Here is an 8136-nt window from a genome sequence, read left to right as displayed (position 1 = left end):
TTACCGACCTTTGACTTCCGACACCGCACCGCCCCCTCAAGCGCCGCCCCGGAGCGCACGACCCAATCCGCGCGTCGGCCCCGTCCTCAGCCTAATCCCCGCCCCGCTCCATCATTAGGCTCCGCCTCCCTGAGCTCTGTCCAGTTTCAGTCCAGAGTTTGCCTTTAAACTCCGCCTCTGATCTCTAGGCTCAATCCTTATTCAGACCCATCCTCAGGTCCCGCCCCCACAAACCTTAACTCTTTGTGGGTAGCCGCTGACATCCGATACGGTGGCCTCTGTGGGCCATGTTCGCCCGGCTTGCTGGACGTCGAATTGAGAGTAGACGGAAGGAAGGGAGGGGGCTGGCTCGAAGGTCTGGATCCCAGAGCGCACGGCTAGGACCGCCCCCCTTTGTGAAACCAGCTGCGTAGCAGCTGCTGGCTGTCTCTTCGGGCTAATTCAACTCGCTCAGACTGCCAGGCTCTGGGCCAGAGTTTCGAGTGTGAAGGAAGCAGCCTGAGAGAGGCAGACACATATTTAATTATCACAACTCTTGGTTGCCCTGCTCAAAACAACATGAGCTGAATGTGATCAGGAGACTGCCACAAGGAAGGAGGTTGAATTCCATTGAGTTAGCAGGTTGGATGGGGTGGGGGAGTGCCCGGAGCTCCCACTGCCTCATCTACTACCTGCATTTGCACCTCCATACTTTGCCTTCCCTCCTGCAAGGCTGCACCTTTGCCTAGGTCAGCCCCTCCATTTGATCTCCTTGCTTCTTGTCCATCCTAATGATGGATCTCTAGTAATTCCCCCACTCTCCCTCACCCTGCCCACCTGTTCTTCTCTCTCTGAGATTATTCCTGTCATCATATATGTTATTATTAATTCCATCTTAAAAACTAGCCAGAAAAAAAACCCAAAATAAACAAACAAACAAAAATCTCTCTTAAGCCCACACGATTTACCTACTCCCCTTCACAGCAAAACTCTTGAATTGCCAATACTGTCTCCAATTTCTCTCTCTCATTCACTATTGCACTCCTTTTAGTCGGGTTTTTGTCTCCCCTCAATCCACTGAAATAATTTATTGAGGGTCACAGAGCAATGGCCAATTTTCAATTCTCATCTTACTTGAACCATCAGTGTCTTACACGACACAGTTGACCACTTTCTTCTCTTCAAAGGCTTTCTTCAAGGCTGGGGATGTAACACAGTGGTAAAATCCTTGCCTGACAAACGGGAGACCCAGGGTTCCAACCCCAGCACCAACAAATAAAAAAGCTCTCTTCACTTGGATTCTGGAATGCCATGCCCTCCTGACTCCCTCTTACCTCTAGGGCATGTCCTTCTCAGTGTTCTTTACACTCTTGTTGCTGGCATGTTCCCAGAGCTCAGCCCTCTGCTTTTCCATGTCTGTAATCATTCCTCCAGTGATCTCATCAAGTCTTGTGATTTTAAATGTCATAAATTTGCTGGCAACTCTCAAATTTTTCTCCAATTCAAACATTTGTGAATACCAGGGTCATTGTGTCTATTTTGATATATAATAGACATATTGAACTCAACATGTCCCCAAATTTCTGATGTAGCCCACTTAAATTTCCTGCAAACTTTACCACATCTGTAAGTAAATGGCAACCTTATTTCTTCTGTTGTTCAAGCCCAAAATCTGGGAGTTATCTATGATTACTCTCCTTTCATCCAAAACTAATCCCTCAGCAAATCCAGTTAGCTCTGTCTTTAAAAGAAAACCAGAATCTATTCACTTCTCAACACCTCCACAGCTACCTTGTAGATCCAAGCCATCATCACCTGTCACCTGCTTAACTGCAGGAAACTTTAACTGATATCTCTGCATCCACTTTTGCTTTTTCAAGTTTAGTTTTAGTTTTCCCTGAAAGTAATCTTTTTTAAAAACCTAAGTTGGAATACAGTATGGCATTTCCTCAAAAAATTAAGCCTAGAATTACCATGTGATCCAGTGATTCCACTTCTGGATATATATACCCCAAAGAACTAAAAGCAGAAACTTGAACAGATATTTGTACAACCATGCTTGTAGTAGCATTACGCACAATAGCTAAAAGATGGAAGCAATTTAAGTGTCTACTAATGGATGAATAAACAAAATGATAAACGTACTTACAATGGAATATTATTCAACCTTATAATAATTCTGACACATGCTACAGCATGGATCAACCTTGAAAACATTATGCTAACTGAAATAAGACAGTGATAAAAGAACAAATATTGAATCCCGGCCCGTGGTGCATGCCTGTAATCCCAGTGACTCAGGAGGCTGAGGCAGGAGGATCGCAAGTTCAAAGTTCAAAGCCAGCCTCAGCAAAAGTGAGGCACTAAGAAACTCAGTGAGACCTTATCTCTAAACAAAATAAAAAATAGGGTTGGAGCTGTGGCTCAGTCAAGTGCCCCTGAGTTCAATTTCCAGTACATATATACATATATATATATATATATATATATATATATATATATATATATGATATATACATATCATATGATTCCATTTATAGGAGATACCTAAAGAAGTAAAATTCATACAGGCAGAAAGTAGAATGGTGGTTACCAAGAACTGGGTACAGAAGGGAATAGGAAATCTGTATGTGTGTGTATGTGTGTGTGTGTGTGTGCTGGGGATGGAACCCAAAGCTTCCTGTGTGCTAGGCAAGTGTTCTGCCAATGATGTCCTCAGCTTGGAAATACAGATTTTTGTTTAATGGGTATAGTATTTCAGTTTGGGAAGATGAACAAATTTGAGAGATGGATGATTGTGCTGGCTGCACAATAATGTGACTATATTTAATATGCTGAATTGTTCATTGGTTCAGTTCATGAACCATTTAAGCAAAAATGGGTAAAATTGTGTTATATATACTTCATCACAAATAAGATATCTTATCCCAACCCTCCTCTGTTCTCCAATGTCTTCTTATTTCACTCAGAGGAAAAGCCAGTAATTCTACACATTCTCCTTGAAGGTTCTACATGTTGATATGACCTTGCACTGCTGGTTGCTGTACTCCAATCACATTCACTACTTTGTTTTTCTTGAAAATTCCTGAATCTTCCTTGACTCAGGGCACTTGAACTTGCTATTCTTTCTGTTTAGAATGCTCTCACTGCAGATATCCATGTGCTTCTAAATTTACCTCTTACAAATCTTTTTTTTTTTTTTTTAAGAGAGAGTGAGAGAGGAGGGAGGGAGAGAGAGAGAATTTTTAATATTTATTTTTTAGTTCTCGGCGGACACAACATCTTTGTTGGTATGTGGTGCTGAGGATCGAACCCGGGCCGCAAGCATGCCAGGCGAGCGTGCTACCGCTTGAGCCACATCCCCAGCCCCCTCTTACAAATCTTTACTCAAACATAATCTTTTTACCCATTCTTTCCACATTATTTAAAATCACAATTTGCAGTTGGGTGCTGTGGCTGTGTTTGTAATACCAGATACTTTGGAAGCCAAGACGGAGTATTGCAAGTTTGAGTATCAGCAACTTAAGTGAGACCTTGTCTCAAAAAATAAAAGGGTTGGGGATATGGCTCAGTGGTAGAGTGCCCCTGGGTTCAATCCCCAGTACTGGAAAAAAATAATTGGCATCTTGAGCTCCCAGCACTCTCATCTCCCTTCTCTGCTCAATTTTTTTTCTTCATACCACTTATAACCATCCAGCATACCATATATTTTATTTTTTAAATTGCCTTCCTCCTTCTGACCAGATATGTGACCTTCATGAAGGCAAAATTTTTGCTTTGTTCACCTGTTTATTCCCAGCACCTAGAAGCGTCGGTATTTGTTGAGGGAATGAAAGAATAAGTACATGGATAGCAAGCACTTATTTGGTGCAATATAGAACAACTAATATGAAAAGGAAAAAGAGGAGATGGATGTGAGGCTGTAAAGGTCATTAACATCTGGACTCCAGAATCATTTGTATTCAGGGCTTAATTATTACTATTTTTTGGAGGGGGTACTAGGGATTGAACTCAGGGGCACTTGACCACTGAATCACATCCCCAGCCCTATTTTGTATTTTATTTAGAGTCAGGGTCTCACTGAGTTGCTTAGGTCCTTGCTTTTGATGAGGCTGGCTTTGAACTCATAATCTTCCTGCCTGAGCCTCCTGAGCAGTTGGGATTACAGATGTGCACCACGGTTCCTGGCTGTATTCAGGGACTTAAAATTCAAGGATGAAGGAGAGTCACCAAAGGTGTTTGTTGTCTGGCACTGAGTTACACCCCCAGTCCTTCACCAAAGGTTTTGAATCAGGAAATGACTTGTGCTGAGAAGATGTGATCAAATTGTCACATTTCACTATTGACAGATTTAATGGGCCATTTATTAAACAGGTGAGCATTTTATTTATTTATTTATTTTAAAGTATTTATTTATTTATTTTAGTTTTCGGCAGACACAACATCTTTGTTTGTTATGTGGTGCTGAGGATCGAACCCGGGCTGCACGCATGCAAGGCGAGCGCGCTACCGATTGAGCCACATCCCAGCCCCAGGTGAGCATTTTAAACAGGATGACTTCTCGGTTGTTCTATGAGGTAGGAAATATTTTTTTTTCTTTTAATATTTTTTTTTTTAGTTGTAGGTGGACAAAATACCTTTGTTTTATATATTTATATGTGGTGCTGAGGATTGGACCCAGGGCCTCACACGTGCTAGGTGAGCGCTCTACCACTGAGCCACAACCCCAACCAGAGGTAGGAACTGTTTTTTAATTTTCATTTTATAAATGAAGAACCTGAGATTCCAAGAAATGGAAAATAACAGAACTCTGCTTTATACCTGAGGCCACTAGTAAAACCAAGTGTTTGCACATCTCATGTTAGATCTTAACTTCTTTGAGCATGATGTCCCGACACCTCACCCAAATGATAAACTGCAGACAGTCCAGGACTACATCCTGTCCTTCACCATATGCACCCTACCTCATTCCTCCACCCTCAGGTCTAGCACAGTGCTCACCCATGAGCTCCTTAGTGCTGGTGGACTTTGTAAGACTCTCCTTGGAATTCTTTTTTTCTTCCTACTTTGTTCATCCCCATACCCTGATGTGTGGCTCCCTCTCCCTTCATTGCAATAACTTCTGTCATCAAGTGGATCTGGATTCAAATCCCAGCTTAGCCACTTAGCAGCAATGTGACCTTGGGCAAGTTTTCCTCAGGCTTTAGTGTCTTCATCCTTAAAATGAGGATACTAATCCTGGTTCCTGTGAGGATTAAAGAAAATAATCAAAACACATCATATGAAGTCCTACATGTGGTATTCATTATTGTCTTAGCCCCTTACTCCTGTCCTCAGTGCCTAGAAAGTAGGCTCTGAGTTCAAGGGCTAATAAGCGGCTGTTGATTTAAACAGTATGTTGGAAGAACACAGGTCTGGAAGTCAGCAGGGTAGGGTTTTATTACTGGTTTATGGGCACTTCTCACTTTGTCTCTCTGCAACAATTTATTCACCATCCTTGGTTCCCTAAGATCTCTTGTAGTTCTTAGGCAAGGTATCAATGAGTGCAAATTCACCCATCCCTGACCCTCTGACCCTCCCTTGACCCAAACCCCCCATTCAGCATTGCTAGACCTCTTTTGGTAGGTGATTCTTGCCCCAGGATCCTGGCTCTGGTTCTCAAGGAGCCCTGACAGTAGGAGCCACCAGATGGTGCTGTTGACTCATTCACACAAAGCTTACTTCTACTCTCCAGGCAGGGCTGTAAGGAGTAGTCCCGAGAGCCTTTCTGGCTCCTTTGGAAAGAATGACTCAAGCTTTTTAAACTTTCTAGAAGTTTCTTTTTTCTTTCTTTCTTCTTCTTCTGCTTTTTTTCCAATATTTTTTAGTTGTCTATGGGCCTTTATTTTATTTATGTATATATGGTGCTGAGAATTGAACCTAGTGCCTTACACAGGCTAGGCAAGCACTCTACCACTGCGCCACCACCCCAGCCCCCCTTCTAGAAGTTTCTAAGGCCAAAACTACTCTGGTTCTGCCATGGAGATTTCAGCATAAAGCTGGCAGGAGGAATGGAATATTGTGGAACCAGATGCCAAATGATCTGCCTAAGTTGGTAGAGGCAGCATAGGAAATGCCTAAAGCCAGCAGAATGATTCTAGTTCAGCCTTCTAGAGCTGATGTTAACATTTGAGGACTTTTATGAATTGGTTGTTGAATATAATCATTATTAAAAATAAATTATATAAACTTATACTTAATAAATACTATATCAACAAAGGTGCTAAGTAACCCCCAAACTCCTCACTACACAGTTATTAAAATTTGAGTATGTGTTGGGGGGGGGGGGTCCTGATATGTCACCCAGTCTGGCCTTGAACTCATGATCCTCCTGATTAACCTCCCAAGTAGCTGAGATTAGAACCTGTAATTATTTTTAGATACTTCACTATCATCTGTGCTCTTAAAGTGACTTAGATTCATTTTTTTTCTATATGGTAGAAATATTATATAATGGCCTGCTGCTTGCTATATCTTTTCCCAGCCACAAATTCAGTGACATCACATTGGTAGCTTAGAATTGATGGAGTCTGCAAACAATGGCTAAATGGTGAAGTTAATCTCTCTATAGAACTATCTAGAGACAATAGTGGCAGAAAGGGAGAGGAGAGAGAAAGAAAAGCATCTATTTATTTTGAGGTGTTTATGCCATTGAATCTACAAAACTACAAATCGTGTCCCATTCTCCTCCCAAGCCAGTTGTTAAACTTTTAGTAGCACATCCCTGGTCCTGGCGGTACTCCTAACACGGAGTGGGATTTGGAGCTGTTTCTTCCAGCTTCCCAGATGTTTATGTATCACATTGTTCTCACAAAAAGTGAGCCTCCTTTGTGGGGTGGGCACTGAGTGTAACTCTTAAACCACCCAACATCTTTGTTTGTGGTGCTGACGATCGAACCCGGGCCGCACGCATGCCAGGCGAGCGCGCTAGCGCTTGAGCCACATCCCCAGCCCTTCTCCTATTCTGTCTCCATTCTTTCTCAATAATCTGCAGCCCATAACTAATGTAATCTGCCCGTACAACTACCTGGAATCAATAGTGGTGAAAGGGAGAAGGAAGAAGAGGAAATTATGTAAATATAGACTTGGAAAAAGGAAATTCAAGTACAGACTGTCATCCTTCCCTCTACAACCCATTCTAAGGCTGATTTGCATTCATGACTTCCCTTCTTCACTGTAATTCCAGATTCCATCCTCCCTCAGTGGCAACAGATGGTCAAGTTCTTTGCCCATGGGACAGACCCAACCCCTCATCCCTCAGAGATTCGCCCTAGGGATTCTCCTGTAGAGACCTGTAGGCTCACAGTGAACTTGGATCACAGATTATTGCAGTAGGAATAGAATCCTTCAGAGTGCTGGAAAGTCTACCACGATTCCTCCCTGCCTCCACTCCTTCATAACAACCTGTTTCCCCTTGATTATCTGAATTTAAAATTCTCAAAAATATCTTAATTTCTTTTTTTTTTTTGCCTCTCTGTTCAGTGGCATGAATCACTCCGAAATAATTGAATCCTTTATTCAGCTTGTTTTCGAGCTATGTGTCTGACTGAAGGAGAATGAGAACATACACTGCTTCTTGTAGACAACTCAGTCTCGCACAGTGTTGTGGTACCCTCTGTACTAAGTGTAAGTCAGTACCTTACCCGGGCCTTTAATATGCCTCTCCACCATTCTAGAAGCTTGGTTGATAGAACACAAGCTAAACCAATGAATCTTGTGGTATCAGCTAACTGTTTCACTTTCTTTCTCATGAAGTGGATTCCATGGTCAGAAATGGTATAGTGTGGGACATTAAGATGGTGGACTAAGTCCATATATGAAGGTTCTGGCAGAGATAAATGAGAGGCAGGGAAAGCAAACCTGAACCTAGAGTAAGTGCCTCTTCCAGTGACACAAATTGATCCTCTTTCTCAAGGAACACAGTCCTATGTAATCCATCTGCTACCAAGTATCGGTGTGACACCAAATCAGTAACAATTATACACACAATATAACAATTATACATATTCAGGAGGTACCAGGTGATGTTTTGCTTCATCATGCATACACTGGATAATGATCAAATTAGGGTAAGTAGCATATCCATCAACTTAAACTTTTATCATTTCCTTATGGTGA

This window comes from Spermophilus citellus (genome assembly GCF_964194105.1).
Source record: "Spermophilus citellus genome assembly, chromosome: 9".
NCBI classification, from domain to species: domain Eukaryota; kingdom Metazoa; phylum Chordata; class Mammalia; order Rodentia; family Sciuridae; genus Spermophilus; species Spermophilus citellus.
This window is presented reverse-complemented; position numbering follows the sequence as displayed.